The sequence below is a fragment of the Urocitellus parryii genome, chromosome 11, assembly GCF_045843805.1.
Source record: "Urocitellus parryii isolate mUroPar1 chromosome 11, mUroPar1.hap1, whole genome shotgun sequence".
Taxonomy (NCBI): domain Eukaryota; kingdom Metazoa; phylum Chordata; class Mammalia; order Rodentia; family Sciuridae; genus Urocitellus; species Urocitellus parryii.
This window is the reverse complement of record NC_135541.1, coordinates 15137527-15157937: the sequence shown is the minus strand read 5'-3', so window position 1 is coordinate 15157937 and position 20411 is coordinate 15137527. Positions and strand designations below refer to the sequence as shown.

At 39.4% G+C, this 20411-nt stretch overlaps 1 protein-coding gene and 1 non-coding gene across 2 annotated transcripts in view; one reads left to right on the top strand and one right to left on the bottom strand.

Moving 5' to 3' along the window:
• Clic4 (chloride intracellular channel 4) overlaps positions 1–20411 on the bottom strand; it is a 69854-nt gene that overhangs the window by 41270 nt on the left and 8173 nt on the right. The gene's annotated exons all lie outside the window — the stretch shown is intronic.
• Positions 3118–3222, top strand: LOC113184902 (U6 spliceosomal RNA). Its single transcript, XR_003301073.1, has one exon. It is a non-coding gene; the product is annotated as a U6 spliceosomal RNA (small nuclear RNA).

Sequence of the window (20411 nt, the reverse complement as noted above, 5' to 3'; positions counted from 1 at the left end):
TCACAGGAAGGACAAGGAGTACCTACTTTAGATAAGATGTCACAGCTGAGTGTGTTGGCGCACTATAATCCCAGTTACTAGGAGGCTGGGGGAGGAGGATCACAAATTCAATGCCACTCTCAGCAATTTAGGGAGGCCCTAAGCAATTCAGCAAGACTGCCTCAAAATAAAATATAAAAAGGGTTGGGGATTCAGCTCAGTGGTAAAGCACCCCTGGGCTGAGTACCCAGTAACCACATACACACACACACCCCGCCAAGAAAAAAGATGGTCATAGACAATCCCTTTCACCATGCCAATCTAGTCTGAGACTAGACTGTTGTGAGTACAACAGGAAGTGGTACTGGCAGGGGTCAGATCCTGAAAGACTGTCTAGATCAAATTAAAGAGCAAATTTTACACTCACAGATACAACAATTTATTCATTCATTTGAAAATGTTTACCAAAGCCTACTTTTAAATAAGCATTTAACCCGTGTTTAACAGCAAGGACTGAAAGCAGAGTGCCTGGTTTGACATGGCAGTTCTTCTACTTATCCATCTGTGGTACTGGGTACTGGGCAAGTTATTTCACATCTCTGGGCCTGTTTCCTTATAACAGGGGAAGAATACCTACTTCCTAGAGTTATTATGAATATTAAATGAGAATGTGGAAAGTTCTTAAAATACTTCCAGTATGTGATGAGCTCTCAGTAAAATGAGCCATAGGAAAACACTTCCAACTTCATAAACTCCCGGTGGAGAGAAGGGTGAAGAAGGCCAGTGAACAGGACGAGAGCTTTCCACTGAAGGACAAGGACATGAGGACAGGAAACACTGTTCAGTGTTCAGAGGACAGGCAGGCCAGGCGCGTGGAGCTGCTGCGAATAGAGGCTGGAAGCCCTACTGCCAGCTGTCACCGAAACGTGGGCTGGATTAGGAGATGCAAGAGAGAGAGAGAGAGAGAGAGAGAGAGAGAGAGAGAGAGAGAGAGAGAGAGAGAGAAACGTGGCTTCAAATGAAGAGGGTACAATCCTGGAGACTGTGGATTGTTTGGATGAGAAAGTAGAGAGAAAGAAACCAAGCTGGGCAAAGTAGTTCACACCTGTAACCCCAGCTACTCAGGAAGGGGGGGGGGGGTCCTGGGGCAAGGTCAAGGCCACCCCAGGCAACTCAGGAAGACCTTGCCTCAAAATAAAAGGTAAAAAGTGCTGGGGAGGCTGGGGGTGTGGCTCAGTGGTAGAGCACTAGCCTAGGACAGGTGACCCTGGGTCCATCCTCAACACCACATAAAAACAAATAAATAAAGGTTAAAGTCTTTAAAAAGGGGGGGGGTGTGGCAGGAATGCACCCCAGTGGTAGAGTGCCTGCCTAGCACGCACAAGCCCCTACGTTCAGTCCCCAGAACAGGAGGGGTGACGGGGGAGAAATATCAATGTCTCCTATGTCAATGTCTCAGTTGCTTTGAGCAACTGAGTCCAGGAAAGCCTCAAAATGGGAGCAAGGTGCCTTGAGATGCTGAAGGGTGGAAAGGGAAATTCCGTCACTAGTGGGGTTTTTTTATGTTTCCTTTTTAAAATGAACATATTTTGTTTTTCTTTAAGATTTAAGAAAATACTGCAGATGTTTGATCTCAATTCTGTCCCTAATAGCTGCCAAAATATTAAAATTCTTAAAATATAATTTCTTGAATAAAAAATGAATGTAGTTGATGAAAAACTACTAACTGAAAATAATGGAAGAAATTAATGTCAGTTGAGAAAAGATTTTAAGTATTTTTATTTCTTATTGAAAGCAAATGCTGGGCTGGGGATGTGGCTCAAGCGGTAGTGCGCTCGCCTGGCATGCGTGCGGCCCGGGTTCGATCCTCAGCACCACATACAAACAAAGATGTTGTGTCCGCCAATAACTAAAAAATAAATATTAAAATTTTCTCTCTCTCTCTCTCTCTCTCTCTCTCTCTCTCTCTCTCTCTCTCTCTTTCTTAAAAAAATAAAAATTAAAAAATAAAGCAAATGCCAAAGATGAAAATGAAGGCTTTAATCTGTACTAAACCGAATCTGAAATGTCTTGGCTGGAATCATTTTTAAAACCAAAGTGTAGGTGTGCAAGGAGTGCACTTTCCACCTAAGCACAACAGAACCGGGATGAAAACTCTCAGTTCTGCTTTGGGCATGCTCCCATCAACAGCCTGAGCCACAAGGAGCAAAGTCTACTATTTCTTCAGAACAAATTATAAAACATATAATTAAAAGACTTGATGTTTAAAGGGAACATCTCTTCTTTTCACAGAGGAATCCACATTTTTTTTCTTCCAAATTCTTCAGTACAGATACTGTTAGTCTAGGGATACAGCTCAGTGGTAGAGCACTTGCCTAGCAATGCACAAGGCCCTAGATTCAATCCCTAATACCACCAAAAAGCTGGGGGATCAGTGGGGTACAAAACAAAACCTGACTGACATGAAGAAAGTGGGAGGGGGTTGAACAGAATACAGTCATTGTCTCTGTCTGGATCGACCTTGATTGTACTCCCTATAAAATACCAATTAGAATGAATCAAAATGTTGCCAAAACTTTCTGAAAATAAGACAGCTAGCAGTTTATTTCTCACTTGCTTTGCCCCATATGCACTGTCCACATATATTTCACCCCACAATAGCCATATGAAGTTGGGTATTGTTTTCCTCATGCTCAGATGAAGGAACTGCAGTTAGAGAGGCCAATTAATCCACCATAGGTCACTGAGGAGGGCAGAACTGAGTGTCTGAACTCCAGGTTCCACAGTATTAGCTGCCAAGATGTAGGTTCTTATCCTGAGGCTCAGGAGATGCAAGAATCACCTGGTTGGTCTCACAGTTCTTATGGCATAACTCACATCATTATCAAGCAAGATAAATTTCCTACACTATATTCAATATAATGAGGATCACAAATGTTATTTTAATTTTTCTAGTAGTCACAATGAAAATGTAAAAAGAGGGCTGGGGATGTGGCTCAAGCGGTAGCGCGCTCGCCTGGCATGCGTGCGGCCCGGGTTCGATCCTCAGCACCACATACCAACAAAGATGTTGTGTCCGCCGAGAACTAAAAAAATAAATATTAAAAATTAAAAAAAAAAAAAGAAAATGTAAAAAGAGTGCTCCCTTCAGCAGCACATACGCTAAAATCGAAATGATACAGAGAAGATTATCATGGCCCCTGTACAAAAATGACACAAATTCATGAAACAGCCCACATTGAAAAAAAAAAAAAAAAAAAAAGTTGAGGCATGGTAGTTCACACCTGTAAATCCCAGCTACTAAGGAGGCCAAGGCAGGAGGATTCCAAATTTGAGGCCAGTCTGGGCAATTTAGTGAGACCCTGTCTCAAAACAGAAAATAAAAAGGATTGAGGATGTGGCTCAGTGATAGAGTGCCATGGATTCAATTGAAAGAAAGAGAGAAAAAGAGAAAGAGAGAGAGAAAAACAGAGAGGGAGAAAGGGAGGGAGAGAGGGGGAGGGAGGAAGAAAAAGAAAGGTAAGTAGGTGTAATTAAAGTAGTATTTTTTAACACAATACATCCAAAATATCATTTCAACATGTAATCAACATAAAAAGTTATTACATTCTTTTCTTTGTACTAAGTCTTCAAAATCTGGTGTATATGGTATAATTACACAATTCAGACTAGACACTTTGAAGCACTCAGTGGCCACACACGGGTGGTGCTCAATGTGGTGGCCGGCACAGTCTAGAGACCCAGCCTCAGGGCAACTCACACCCGGCACACAACCACACACAAAGGATCAGGTGCCTGACTCACTAAACCAACACTCAAGCTCTCGGAAACACTTACTCTTACTTCAAACAAATTTTAACAAGTTTATTTAGCTGTTTTATTGAACACAACACGTTGCAATAGAAAATTAAAGGAAAGAGAGTACATCAACAGAGCTAATTTAGCAAAGAAAAACATGCACACAGAGATGCTCTCACAAAAAGAGGTTTAAAGTGTTATGGCTGAGGCTTTTGAGGAAGAAGGAAAATAATCTCACATACTAAGACTATTAGTGTATTACTGAATTTTTATTCAGAACACTGACATTAATTAACAGTTAAACTCAGCATTTTAAGAAGCCAGTGAAGCACTGACATATTTTAGAAATATTTTTACTTAAAACCAATTTAAGAACCATACTATTTTGCAATTTTTATAAATCTAAAATTTAAAAATTTATTTAGGGCTGGGGATGTGGCTCAAGAGGTAGCGCGCTCGCCTGGCATGCGTGCGACCCGGGTTCGATCCTCAGCACCACATACCAACAAAGATGTTGTGTCCGCCAAGAACTAAAAAATAAATAAAAAATTCTCTCTCTCTCTCTCTCTCTCTCTCTCTCTCTCTCTCTCTCTCTCTCTCCTCTCTCACTCTCTCTTTAAAAAAAAAAAAATTTATTTAAAAATTATTTTGAGACTTCTGGTATGGCCAACCAGTTACTAAAGGACTAACCCTCTACCTCTCAAAACAGCTTACTTTCTATATAAAAATGACCACTTGAAGGTCCTGGAGATTGAATAAGAGCAGGCAGATGTTGGAAGGGAGTTGACACTTTGAGGAAGGAGCTGTACTGATCAGGTTTCCTATTTTCATCTTTTACCCTTATGCCACACAGGGCAGCTAATGGGAAACTCATAGTCTCGCTGGCATGCAGAACCAAAGAATAGTCCAGAACTGCCAACGGCACTGAAAAATAAAAGCGCCATAAATAAAAAGAAAGCCAAAGAAGGGGAACCCTAAAATCTGCATAAAACTCTGTCCAAATCTCTGGCTGATCCCTGAAAAACCACACACACACACACACACACACACACACACACACACACACACACACCAGACTCCATGTAGCTCAGCTAAAAGAAACAAAATGAAATCTAAGTTACTATCTATCAAAGGAATAGCATTTTGCATTTTCAATTCAGTTAACTGCCTACTTTAAAAAAAAAAAAAGAGCTGGCATGGTGCACATCTATAATCCTAGCAGCTTGGGAGGCTGAGGCAGGAGAAGCACAAGATCAAAGCCAGCCTCAGCAATGGCAAGGTGCTAAGCAACTCAGTGAGACCCTGACTCTAAATAAAATACAACATAGGGCTGGGGATGTGGCTCAGTGGTCAAGTGCCCTTGAGTTCAATCCCCAGTACTCCCAAAAAAGAAGGAAAAAAATCAGTACTCTTCAGAGGAACATAACAAAATCCAAAGTTTCTACAACTTGTTACTTATAATATCAGAAACAATAAAAATTATTCCTCATAGAAACAAGAAAACATTACCCATTCTCAAACAAGCAAAAAAATCAGAGACACACCCTAAGATGATCAAGAGTCTACAGAATATAAAGCAGTTATCACAACTATGCTCAGAAACAAAACAAAAATACGCTTATACTAAAGATAGAAATTCTCTATGGAAGCCAGGCAAGGTGGCACATGCCCGTTATCCCAGTGACACAGGAGGTTTAACATTAGCCTCACAATTTAGTGAGATTACATCTCAAAATAAAAATAAAAGTTTGGAGATGGAGCTCAGTGATAAAGTGCCCTTGGATTCAATACTCAGTTCTGCAAAATAAAAAAAAATAAATAATAAAGATTTTAAAAAGAAGATGGTGAAGACGATGAGGAAGGAAGAAAGGCAGGCAGGCAGCCCAGTTTTTCCAAATAAGGACAAAGTTACAGACTCAAGAAGTCTCCTGAAGGGCTGGGGTTGTAGCTCAGCAGTAGAGCGCTCGCCTAGCACGTGCGAGGAGCTGGGTTCAATCCTCAGCACCACATGAAAACAAAAAAACAAATTAAAGGTTGTATTGTGCCCAACTATAACTAAAAAAAAAATTTAAAAAAAACTCTCCTGAACATTAAAAAAAGGTTAAAATAATCATCCCAGGTTTAATGTAATAAAATGCTAAAAGCAGCCAGACATAGCAGCAAATACCTTTAATCTCGGCGACATAGAAGGTTGGGCAGGAGAATCTCAAGTTCCAGGCCAGCCTCAGCAATTTAAGGAGAACTTTACCAAAAAATAAAAGTACTAGGGATGTAGTTCAGTAGTAGAGCCCAATGGGTTCAACTGCTAGAACCATAAAGGGGGAACAAGGTAAAAAGCAAAGGAAAAAGAAATCTTTAAAATATCTAGAAAAAAGTTACACACTACACACAAGAGGGTAAGGGTTTGAATGACAGCTGAATTCTCATCAGAAATAATGAAGGCCAAGACAGGCATGGTGGCGAGGCTGAGGCAGGAGGATCGACTTCAAAACCAACCTCAGGAAAAGCGAGGCACTGAGCAACTCAATGAGCCCCTGTCTCTAAATAAAATACAACATAGGGCTGGGGATGTGGCTCAGTGGTTAAGAGCCCCTGAGTTCAGTCCCTGGTGCCCTCCCACACCAAAAAGAAAAAGAAAGAAAGAATGAAAGCCAGAAAACATGAAAAGTCAAAACCCCACATCCTACATAAACTTCTCCAAAGAACAGAAGTGAAGGCAAGATATTTTCAGGTAACGATTCAGAATGTCAATGTTCAGCATTTAGATAAGTAACTTTCAGGAATACAGAACATTAATTTGTATTTATTATCATTGTTTTGTTTTTAATAAAGAAACATACTCCGTTTATAACTAGTTATTCTCACTTTGGTCACATCCAAAAAAAGTGCATCCCAAACTTTTCCATGGTCTAAACTTCTTTGTTTGGTTTTGTTCTGGGGATTTTAACCCAGGGGGCTTTATCATAGAGCCACACTCCTAGCTCTTTTTATTTTTTTATTCTGAGACAGGGTCTTGCTAAGTGCTCAGGGCCTTGCTAAATTGCTAAGGCAGGCTTTGAACTTGCAATACTCCTACCTCAGACTCCCTAGCCCCTGAGAGTACAGGCATTTGCCACCACACCCAGCTTCTAAGCCACATTTTTAACGTATCTTCTGACCTAAGATCAATTCACTAACTGCTGGTGTCTTCCTTTGTTTATCAACTAAAAACAAATGCTTTAGAAGGACAGAATACATTCTTCTGTCAAGTCAAAAATCCAGCAACCCGTTTTCCCTGAGGGCAGTTTAAAAATACACCAGCTGTAGTATAAACTAGATTCAGAAAAAATCTTAAGAATGAAAGAAAATGATGAATTGTTCCAGAAAGACCCCGCTTCCCCTGTTTGTGCTACCAGCAACTACCCAAACACAGTGAGCAACAGCTAGGTCACTCACCGAGCTCCAGACCAGTTTAACTAGACATGCCACCAAGAGTTCAGCAGTGGAGTCAAAATTCCAGTTTTTCCTTTTGTAGAACAATCTAAAATCTCCAGGCAAAAATAAAGGATTCGGAGATAAATGAAAGTGCAAGGATACACTTTAGAAAAAGAACTACATGACATGGATATGCACAGAGAATTGACTTTAATTATGTACATCACAAGAGTTTAATAGCTAAATTTTGGACCTCTAAATGACTAAGAACAGTAGATTAATGATGACAATAAAAAATTACAATCATGCAAATACTACAGAATATTTTAACGTAAAATATTAGCACTTGATAAGCATATGACCAAATGAATATTTCTCAGGTATTGTATTTTTTGTATTTTTTAAAATTTTTTCATTAGAAGTATTACAAAATAAGTCTCTTTTAAACTTACATATTTCAGCTGTGAAAAAAATTATTATTCAGAATAATAGTCTATCTTTGGCCTGGCCTAAAACTTCTCATAACTGAAGAGCACAAGACAGCATGTTTGCTACTGAGATTTTTTTCTTTTTAACTTATCATTTCAGTGCACAAGTGCTCTAAATATGATAAAGGCAAATTCAAACAGTATAGTTCTGTGTCAATTTTATTTTAGATAAGACAAATAAAATCATCCCTTTATCGTCCAAGTAGTTTATTTGAAAAAATATATTTTGGGGGCGGGGTGGGGGGGTACCAGGGATTAAATTTAGGGGCACTCGACCACTGAGCCACATCCCCAACCCTATTTTATATTTTATTCAGAGACAGGGCCTCACTGAGTTGCTTAGCACCTCACTGTTGCTGAAGCTGGCTGTGAACTTGCTATTCTATTCTCCTGCCTCAGCTTCCCAAGCCACTGGGATTATAAACATGGGCCACTGAGCCTGTTTGAATAAAAAGAATATATTTTTCATTAAAGAATTCACTCTTGAAATCAAGTTTCATTTCCCTGGCAACACGCCTCCATTATCACTAAACATTTATTGGCTCTATCTCTATATGTGTCTGCTAATAGACTACGTCTAACTATGAGGATTTAATTCTCTGGCTCTGACTTCAAATTTTCAGGTCTCAAGCTTTCTGTCTGGGCCTCACACTCAGGCCTAAGGCTAGCGACCTTGGCATCCACGTGGGCCAGACCAGAAGCCACCGCTAGGAAACATGCAGGCTTTACTGATGAAAACAGCAGCAAACTGGTCCAGGTACACGCAAGGGTTGAACCTGGCCTTCTAGTTATATAATTTGAAGATTCTAATCCTCTCTACCAATCTGTTATTAAGCTTAGACCAATGGCTATAAAATGAGCAGCTAGCCAAACCCAAATAACATGTCTTGAGTTTGAAAATTGAACACTACCTCTACCTCTGGTATTTTACCATGAGGTAATATAGAACACCACACTAGAAACAGACGTACTATTTTATTAACATGCTTCTATTCCTGTACTGTGCATACCAATTTGCCCCAAAATGCTAACAGATGTTTACTGAATTAATGAACTATCTCATCTATCAAGGTTTGTGGTAGGTGGGGGATATAAAGGATAAAGAAAATAGTCTGATTCCAAAACTCCTGGAATTCACATTCTAGCCAGAGAAAAAGATAAAAGAGGATTCAGAAGAATAGCAGAAAACGAAAACGCACAACTGCTTCAGACTTCAGAAAGACAGCAGGAAGGTCCAGCTCTACTGAGGGCTCGAAGTTATTTAAACTGAAGATATCTGGGTTCATGAACTGCCTCCCGAAAACACTCTTGAAATCTGTTAAGCTAAACTTTGTACTGTTAGTTGCATTTCAAACTACTTTTAATTAAATCTGCCATAAACATATAGAATTCTTCCCTTCAGAAACAGCACATTCATAAGTAGCTGAGAGCCCTGGCAAGCTCGCAAAGGGCTCTAAGGAGGACCACAAGAGCTGAAAACCGTTATTGTGAGTAAGAATGCTTTGGGGAGCTTTCAAAAGTCCTTATTGAGAACAACATGTGCTCTGGCCAGAAACAGGAGATTTATTCCATCATTCTGTTTCTACTACAATCTCTAAAACCAGCCAATCAGAAGAAATCCTGTTTTCCACTTAGCCACAATGGGATCTAACTTAAATGGTCAAAAGCTGAATAACTTAAGAAAGCATTAAGTGAAGCATGTTTCTTACACAAGTCCAGCCTCCTGGTAAAAATTCCTGTAACAAAAGCTGAAGGATAAGACTAACTTTTAAAAAAAATTAGTGAGGGCAAAATAACAGGGTCAAGAAACTAAAAGAAATTTTAATTATTTGCCTTACAGAATGATTCCTTGTAAATGGTTTGGCTTTTATTTTTTTTTAAAGGGGCAAAGGCAGGCTGACCACAGGACAATCAGTTTGGTAACTTTTTAAGTAAGCCAAAAGTAGGGGGGGATAAAAGACCAATTCAAAAGTACTGGCTGATCTCATTAGCTCGGCCTAAAAAACTTTATAGATGTGACTTCACTCTTGGATTACAACTCTAAATTTAGTTTATACCTAATATGGATGAAGTCCTGAACTAACAGCCATTTCCTCTCTCCACAAAAAGAAACTTCCTTACTATTTTTTTTTTCTATCAACAATGGAAAGTGTAGGCTCCTCTGAAGGGGAAGGAGCTTAGGAAGAAAGAACTCAGAGGAAAATATTAACAAATTAATATGTGATTTTTGCTGAACTTGGACTCCTCTGACATTTCTAAATTGGAAAACAACTTTAAAATCAAAATATGTGGTATTCAAGTCAGGTTTCTTCAACAAGTATATACATAAATGCTTTAAAATATTAATTAACTAGGCCTCCAAAATGCAAAGAGGTGAGATGATAAAATTTTAGTTTCCTTTAAAATTTTACCAAGTGAGGCTAAGGGGGGCAGCTCCGTGGTAGAGCAGTTGCCTGGCACACTCAAAGGCCCTGGATTTAACCCCAGCACCACAAAAAAGAAGATTCAGGCCTGGAATCACAATTTGTTACTTACTGGCCCTGACCATACACAAGCAATGGCCTCTCTAAACCTCTTGTATACAGTAGAATCGACAGCACCTATTTCAGAGTTTATATGAGGATCAAATTAGCTAACATGTAAAAAGTTGGCATATTGTACCAGACCCATAATCAGTACCCAATGCTATGGATAATCTTTTGATTATTATCCTAGCTTTAACAGGGAAATTAACAACTACTGTTCATTTTTTAGGTATCGGTTCACTATATCCTATTTAGGGACAAAATTATGTAGTTTTAAGAAGTTTATAACTTAATAAATATAATAAATAAAGATTTTTAAAGTCACTTTATGACCCTTACTTATCTATCAATTACAGCCATGCTAACATTTTAAAGCTCTATCACCATTGTAACCATGGTATAAGGTTAAAAAAAAAAAATTAAGCCACATGCAGTGGCACACACCTGTAATCCCCGCTCTGGAGGTGAGGAAGGAGGATCACAAGTGTGAAGCCAACTTGGGCAAACTCTGTGAGAACTTGTCTGAAATCAGAAAATAAAAAGGGGCTGGGATGTAGCTCAGCAGTAGAGCATTTGCCTACCATGTGCAAGGCCCTAGGTTCAAATTCCAGCACCATACAAAACAATAAACTTAGGGTCAAGAAATACATGAATTAGGAGACTTCGACTCTACCTTTACCCCTTAAAAGCGTCAGATATAAAACCTTGTAAATCTGTACTATATCAATTGGCTCTGGAACCTATAAATCTACACTGTTTCAATTACCACAGTTACAAAGTAAAGTCTTCCTCCCTTTCTGGGATAATGAAGATTTTAAATATCTATTCATGTTACATTAGCCCTAAAGAAATAATCAGATAAGCCAGAGTAGTGGGGCTGGGAAAACTAAGGCAGGAGGATCCTAAATTGGAAGTCAGTCTGGGCAACATAGACCCTGTCTTAAAACAAAAACATTTTAAAAGGCTGGGGACATAGCTTAGCAATAGTTCAAGTCTTTCAGATATGCAGTAATTTCTATAAGCATATGCTTCTGCTGAAAAATAAAGATTTATTTTTAATAGCCAAAAAAAAAATAAATAGTTCAAGTCTGGGTTCAATCCCCAATACTGCCAAAAAAAAAAAAAAATCAGATAAATGTGACCCGTTTAATTTTATAAATGAATACCACAAAAATCAAGGAAGAATGAAATTCAGCAGCACAAGAAGCCAAAATCCATAACTCAAAGATACTTCTTCTAAACCACTAGATCATATGTTGCTATTGCTATATCATACATTACTCCTGTTTACTTCTTTTGTGCTTTCAGAAAGAAAGAAAGAAAGAAAAGAAAAGAATGGCCTCTGCTTTGGTTACAAGTCCACAAAGAGCTGCTGAAGCAAATGGAGTAAAACAGCGATTCAGTTGGACTGTCTTTTAGCAACCCAATAAGCATAAACAGGATCACGGTCACTGAAATTAACTCAGGAATAAGTTCAAGTCTAATCTTGGACTTTTTTTGTACTAACCCTGTGTCTGAGAAAGCGTAGCAAGTTCCCCACATTCGTGTGGTGGCAGCCTGGCAGATACTGCACTTCATAACATCCTGGAGGTTGAAAGTACATATATTGAAGACATAAACTAACCAGCACAGCCTTGGCGCCACATTCCCAAAGGCGGAATAACATACACAAACAAGGTTTTTGCTATGTGTCAGACTCTAAGTGCTTCTCTTTTATTAACTCTTTTGAACTCCACAAAAACCCAAGAGATAAGACACTATTACCCCAATGGAGACACTAAGGCACTTAATGAAGGATATAAAGAACCAGGATCAAACAAGCTGTCTGGCTGGAAAATTCACTACTACACTCCAACAGCAAAACACTGGATCCAGTGTTCTATGTGTCACTCATCTGCAAACCTGAAATAGTAATTCTAATGATTTGAACTCTAAAATGGACCATTTCAGTGCCTACATGGAGAATATAAGTAATCCTTCAGGTCAACAACTATCCTCTGGCTTTGACTTTGAGATCTTAGATCTCAAACATCCCAAAGATGGAAAGAACCTTTTTACAAGCAACACCTAGGCAACACTATAAACCTAAGTCAGGGTCCCTGCTGAGTTATCAAGACACCACTGATCTAAATCCCAATGGTGGGCAGGTCGCAGGCGCACAGTCATGGACTCTCCTGTCAATCTTTTTTACTTTACAAGGAAGAAAAAGTAAATCTGTTCATTTCAATCTAAAATAAGAGTCCTTTTGAGGCACTGCACCATAACAGCAAATATGAACTGAGTCCAGGGAGTTGTGTGACCCTCATGGCCTATTTCTCTGGCTTCTTATATTAGTATTTCTGTGAATTTTTAGGCATTTGCTTTTCCAATCACATGATCTTTTATTTCTTCTTTTCCCAGTAGCTTCTTTTGGAATTAAGCTTGTGCATGGGGGAAAGAAAGCTTCTGTACATTCCTTCAGCAAACATTTTACTGACAACTGAATGGGATAATACACATAATGCAGTTACCACAGTATCTGAGACATGGAAAGTATTCCACACATGTTTATGTTAGTTCTATATATTTCTTGCAACATGCACTTGGGAAATGCAACATAAAAATAAGTCAGAGGGAATAAGCAGCCATCTATACACACACATCAGATCTTGGTAGAAGTAAAAAAGCTTCCCAGGTAGAGAGTTGCGATGAGTCCCTGGAAAATATTTTCCCAGCTGCAGTGATGGTACAGTGTTCCTTCCTACATTATGACTCCTATCTGGGCTGCTAGAGCTTGAGAGCACATTTTCTCTGTTTCCCCAGGGCCTAGAGCAGTTTCTGGTACTTAGTAGACACTGAAGTACAGGCTTGTTTAATGGATGACTGCTTAAACTGGTACTAATTTGTACTCTCCGTATTTACGGAACAAAAGAAGGACGAGGAGGCAGTGAGAGGGGACCCAAATACAAAATAAATACAAAGGAATTTAGGGCTTTATTGGTGAGTCCTAAATTTGCTTAAGGTATCATTTTTAACAAGACAAAGAATAGGTTTTGGCAGAATCCAGATGCCCCAGCATCATCGTCTTCTTCCGACACCACCATTAAAGGAATATCTGCCAGAAATAAAGGGAGGAAGCCATGTTACCAATTCTGTGACGTGGCAGAGGATACAAGAAGCATGGGGGAAATTTTAAGAGGTCAAAATAAATGTTGAAAGGCAGATTTTATTCAAGCTTGAACTTCATTTTATTTAAGGGGAAGATGCTGTTAATTACAGCATTAGAGGGGCTGGGGATGTGGCTCAAGCGGTAGCGCGCTCGGGCCTGGCATGCGTGCGGCCCGGGTTCGATCCTCAGCACCACATACAAAAAAACAAAGATGTTGTGTCTGCCAAGAACTAAAATAAAATAAAATAAATAAATAAATAATTACAGCATTAGAGAAAAGATGCAACTTTTTTTTTTTTTTGACCTTACAAAGCCTAACTGGGAACCTGCTTTAGGAGAAAACTCTTAATACTCTGCTTTTGGCTTTGAATCTTTTTTTTTTTTTTTTTAGAGAGAGTGAGAGAGGAGAGAGAGAGAATTTTTAACATTTATTTTTTAGTTCTCGGCGGACACATCACATCTTTGTTTGTATGTGGTGCTGAGGATCGAACCCGGGTCGCACGCATGCCAGGCGAGCGCGCTACCGCTGAGCCACATCTCCAGCCCCTTGGCTTTGAATCTTCAAAGCCAAAAACAACAAACTTTTAAGAAGTGCTCTGCCATATTAAAAAGCTAGAGTCAAATAAGGTTATGTCCTCATGAATTGGAATCTTTTTCAAACTAGGCACTATGATACCAGAAAAAGTGAGTGAAGGCTTCTGAGAAATACTGGGCTGATAATTGATCAAGTAAAATTCCCCCTCCGAATCTACTTTAAATCATCAGTGTTTCAGTGGCGTAGCCAAATTTGGTAGAATTTCTGCCAGAAATTTCAGCTAGTCTTTGCTTTATTTTCTGTCAACTATCCATCAAATACTGCTGTTAAGTAGATGTTCCTTTTCCAAAGGCAGCATATTTTAACGAATATTTTTAGCTTTTGGCCAACTATAATCAGTAGCAGAAGGAAGTTCTATTAATTATACTTAAGTGCACTTACTCAATTAAAAAAAAAGACTTATTGAATATCTATTGTGAGACAAGCAATGTACTAAATATTGGGTGGGTGCAGAGATGACTAGGACAGGGATCCTACTGCACGGGGCTTCCTTATTATAGCAAAGACTCACACAAAACTATCCACAAAGTAGATAATAGAAGAGCCATAAAAGAGTTAAAAAATACAAACCCCAAAGGATCAACAAATGAAGAAACATTAAAATTGAGACTTAAAATACAATATAGGTTTGAAACAAATGGCAATGGAATAATAAAGGTTGCTTCAGAAAAATGACAGCCCATATGGAAGAGGAAACGAAGAGTTCAATTTGGCTGGAATATAAGACACAGGAAGTAGGAGATAGATTTGTTCAATTAACTGGAGCTAGACTATGAAGGCCAGAGACTTGAGTGCCAGAGTAAGGATTTGAACTTGATTATTTAGCAGAGGGCAACAAAATAATTTTTGCATTTAGAGGTAAGAATAGAGGAACCCACCTTAGGTTGGTCCTTCAAGAAAACACGGTGTTGGATCCTCTGGAGTATACAAAGATGAGCAACAATATCTCTCCTTCTTTGAGGTCAAAGAAAAAAGGGGGAAAGGGATTGCACAGAGGTTCACAAAAGAGAGAAGGTTCATGTGAGGAACTTCATGGAATAGATGGCACTTGAGAGGTTCACGGACAGATTATCTATTAAACCATGTCTCCATTTAATCTTTCACCTCTTCCTCTAATAGATCAGCATTCAATCCAACTCTTCAAGCTCACACATTTTAAAAGCTTTCCTTTGACATCTATCCGTCTGTCCGTCTGTCCCCTTCCAGCTATCAACCTGTCTCTCCTGCACCGAGTTTACTGACAGAGTTGACTGTCCAGCACTCTCTCCCTTACCGCCTTTCCTGTGCACTCTTCCACCATCATCTCAGCCCCTCACCACTCCTCCCCGTCCCAGGCTGACAATGCTAAGGTTATCTGCGACTTCCACGCTGACGAATCCAAAAGACATTCCACTTGATACAAGTGGTCACTCCTTCCTTCTTAAAAACCTCTTCTAGTTCCCCTCACTTGGCAGTTTCACAACTCCTCTTTGTTCTCCTTTTCTAGCTTCTCCATAACCCAGGCCTCAGTGTCGACAGTTCCTAAGAACTTGGCATTTCCCAACTCTTCCCTCATCCACAGAATGAACAGATACATTTTAAATACCACAGAAATAGCATATATGCATATGTGTCCTCAAGACCCAGATTTCTCCATCCTTCCCAGACTTCTTTCTGAACAAATCTGTATATCTGTAGACATCTCAAGTTGACATTTCAGCCATCTCAAATTCAACAAATCAAAAATTCAACTGTCTGCTCCTCTTCCGTCTCCATAAAAGGCACCTCTGGACCAGTGAGTCCAACTAGAGACCTATCATTTCTCACAGTATCTCACACACACCTCCTTCTTCAATGTCTTCCTATTTACTCCACTTCCAAAATCTACACTGGTAAGGTTTGGATGTCAGGTGTCCCCCGAAAACTCACATATGAGACAATGCAAGAAGGTTCAAAGGAGAAATGATTGGGTTGTGAGAGTCTTGACCCAACCCGTGATTTAATCCCCTGATAGGGATTAATGGAGTGGTAACTGAAGTGGTGGCGTATGGCTAGAGGTGGGAGTTGGGCCATGGCTTTGGGGTGCATACCCCTGTCTGGAGAGTGTATCTCTCTCTGCTTCCTGATCAACATGTGAGCTATTTCCCTCAGCACACTCTTCCTCCATAACATCCTGCCTCACCTGGAGCCCTGAGGTATGCCTGCCTCTGGTGGATTGAGAGCCCTCAAATAAACCTTTCCTTCTTTAAAATTGTTCTGGTCAGGGCTAGGGTTACAGCTCAGTGGCAGAGCACTTGCCTCGACATGTGAGGTGCTGGGTTCGAGCCTCAGCACCACATAAAAATAAATAAACAAAATAAAGATGTTGAGTCCATGTAGAACTAAAAAATATTTTAAAATAATTGTTCTGTTCAGATCCTTTAGTCACAGCAGCAAGAAAGCTGACTAAAAGACACGCCAAACCCATTCTCTTCTCTTCTGCCACCTCCTGCCTAACCCAGGCACCCTGATCACTGACTGCAGTGACCCCCCCAAGAGTCCCCCTCTGTTCCGCCCTTGCCTCCACTCAGTGCATTTCCCACAGACAGCCAGGATTCTCAACTTGAACTGCAACCCCAACCCTGAGTCCCCTCACCTGAACCCTTCTGGGAACTGAACTGTTACGAGGGATAAAACTGGGCATGCGAGGACCTCAACAACCTGACCCCATCCTATTCCTCCCTCCACTCCTCAGTTATACCCTCCGTGTTCTAATCACGTTCTCAATTTCTCGACTATTTCCAGGCTTGACATATGCTGATTCCTCCAGCCTGGAAGGCTCTCTCCCCCTTATTCCTCTAATTACTACTCATCCTATAAATCAGGTTCTCAAATAACTTTTCATTGAACCTCCAGCTACAATGAGCTTCCTGTCATCTTTTCTTAAGATGCTCTGTTCTCTTCCTCTACATAGTTGTCTATTTATGTATTTCTTTAATATAAGCCTCTCCCACTAGACAATAGATCCTATAAGGTGTTGACATATTCAAATTCAACATGTCAAAAATTAAACTCCTACCAGGCACCGTGGCACACGCCTGTAATTCCAGCTATTCAGGAGGCTGGGGCAGGAGGATCATGAATTCAAGGCCAGCCTGGAAACTGTAGTAAGATCCTCCTGCCTCAAACAAACCCCAGCCAGGTGTGGTGGCACAAACCTGTGATCCCAGTGACTTGGGAGACTGAGGCAGAGAAATAGCAAGTTTAAGGCCAAGTTCAGCAACTTCATGAGACCCTAAGCAACTTAGCAATACCCTGTCTCACAGACAAAAATAAAAAAGAGCTGGGAATGCAGCTCAATGGTAAAGCATCCCTGGGTTCAATCACCAGTTCAAAAAAAATCTCGATAACCTCCTCATCAGAGGTAGACTTCCTCACACCAATTAATGGCAATCCCATCACTTAGTTGTTCAGAACAAAAACCTCAGAATCATCTTTGACCCTCTTTCTCTCATATCCCACATCCAATCCATCCAAACTCCTGCTATCTCCATGTTAGAACTATATCTAGAATTGGGTTACTTCCCACCATTGTCCAACCATCACCACCTCATGCCCAAATTACTGAAAAAGGCTCCTGTAGGTAGTCTCTGCCTTTGCCGCCCTATTTGCTGTCCTCCACAGTGTTGCCCAATGTCCCCTCAAGTCAGAAAGCAGCAACCCCCCATCGTTCACTCTACTTTCTACCCTACTTTACTCTTCTTCATAGCATGAAATCATTAGTAGACTTGTGTTTAATTTCCTCCCCCAACGGAAATGATGTATCCACTGGTGTATATCCAAGCACCTGGAATGTGCCTTGATATTTATTTTTATTTTTTTTAATTTTTTATACCTTTATTTTATTTGATTATTTTTATTTATAAAATATTGGGCTGGGGTTGTGGCTCAGTGGTAGAGTGCTCACTGGAATTGAACCCAGTGTCTCACCCATGCTACGCAAGTGCTCCACTGAGCCACAACCCCAGCACTGCCTTGATATCTATTAAAGAAATAAAAAAAGAGAAGATCTCATTTGGGCAGGCAGAAATTTGGGATAGGGGAAAGGTTGCAGAAGCCAAACCTATCTCAAGAGATTTGAATATCAACAAAAATGTTCCAAGGTGCTGGGCACAGTGACACACACCTATAGTAATCACATATCTATAGTAATCTGGAGGTTGAGGCAGAAGGATCACAAGTTTGAGGCCAACCTTGGCAACTTGATGAGATCTGTCTCAAAATTTTTTAAAAAATGGGCTGGGATTGTGGCTCAGTGGTAGAGCGCTCACTTAGCACAGGCAGGACCCGGGTTCAATTCTCAGCTCCACATAAAAATAAAGGCATTATGTTGTGTCCATCTACAAAAAAAGATTCATTTATTCTCTCTCTCTCTCTCTCTCTCAAAAAAAAAAATTTTTTTTAAATATTGGGTGGGAGCTGGGGTTGTGGTTCAGCAGTAAAGCGTTAGCCTAGCATGTGCAAGGCCCTGGGTTTGATTCTCAGCACCACATAAAAATAAATAAACAGAATAAAGGTATTGGGTCCAACTAGAACTAAAAAATAAATGTTTAAAAAAATATTGGGCTGGGGTTGTGGCTCAGTGGTCGAGTGCTCACCTAGCACGTGTGAGGCACTGGGTCTAATTCTAGCACCACATATAAGTAAACAAAATAAAGGTATTGTGTGTCCATCTACAACTAAAAATATTTTTTTTTTTAAATTTGGGCTGGGGATGTGGCTCAAGCAGTAGCGCTCTCGCCTGGCATGCGTGCCGCCCGGGTTCGATCCTCAGCACCACATACCAACAAAGATGTTGTGTCCGCCGAGAACTAAAAAATAAATATTAAAAATAAATAAATAAATAAAAATAAAAAATTTAAAATATTTCTTGTAAAAGGGCTGGGGATATAACTCTATGATAGAGTGCCTCTGGGTTTAATCCCGAGTACTGGAGAAAAAAAATTATTTTTTCTTCCCCGGAAGGCAAAGAAATACAAGACATGTTCAAGACCAATATAATTATAATATAAAATATACATGCAGCCAGAGTGGAAGCTAAGAGCGGAAATACAAGTTGGATCATAAATGCCTGATCAAGTAATTTATATCTGATAAACAAATAGCAAAAGTAGGATTTATTCAAGATTTGAGAGGGAGGAAGGAGAGAAGTAAAAGGGAAGGTACTTTGGAATGAGACTGATCAAACCGTATTATGTGCTTGTATGAATACAGCATAACGAATTCCAGTACTGTATGTAATTACAATACCCGAGTTAGAAAAGGAAAAAAGATTTAAGGCAAGAAGTTATCAGTTTTATTTTAAATAAATCAAAAAATTACAAAGCATAACACACAATTATTGAGGGAAAAGATAAAAGCTTCTTTAAACCACTTAATTGACTAATACTAACTACCTTCCATCTGTCAGAATATAACAAACATTTTACTCATTTCTAAGTCAATTTCTCAACCCACATATAAATAATCCCTTAAACTCTTAATTCAACTGGATTTTTAATAAGTGAATGAAACAAAAAGTCACTGTATTACATAGGAAAAAGACGGTGCTAAGTGCCTGACTACTATCATCAACCATGGGGGACTCACTCCTCATTTGACTGTCCCCTTCAGCTCCACTGTGAGCTCCTGGCAGACTAGGGGCCTGTTCTTATTTCTTTATCTCTTCAGCAGTAATTGCATGGAAACTATTCGATTTATATTTGCTACTATTATGATCCCTATACTGTGCTCAACTATTCCTAGGCAAGAATTGTATCTTATATCCTCCAACTGTAAAATAGTCATATCTTACTTATGCAGATATGGAAGGGAGAAATTAATTCTGAAAAATAACTTGGATTTTTAGAAAAGATTAAAGAGCGCACAGAAGAGCCTACCTTCAAACCATTTAATCAATATCTATTCTTTGAGCAATTCTAGGTGTTGGCAAATTTTACAACATCAAACCTTACTTTCCTCCAGCAAAGAGCAAACAGGACAAATGTTCTTTTAGTGCTGTTAGGAAGATACATACCAGCACAGTCTAAGTTTCTTTTGCAAAGCATAAATGAATTATCTTTAAGTCAACTTGGTTAACTCAATACATGTTACATTTAAATGAACCTCATTATTCACTGATCTCATAAAGAACACAAAAATACCACACATAAATTTTCATCAATGATTCATTCAAATTTAGGAAAAAGACTAGGATATATTTGCAAAGAAGGACCTTATTGACAATTACAAAGTATAAATAACATCTGTGCTACTGATGGCTACCAACAGTTTTTACACAACTTAATGAAGAATCAACAAGTCTTAAACATTTTCAACCTAGAATTTTGGATTCCTGTGTTAACTAAAACATGCTGTAACATAGACCATCAAGAAATATGAAACTATACACTCCTCATAAGCTTCCATCTTTACAAAAATGTCAACTCAGTCTTGGGTATGTGTTG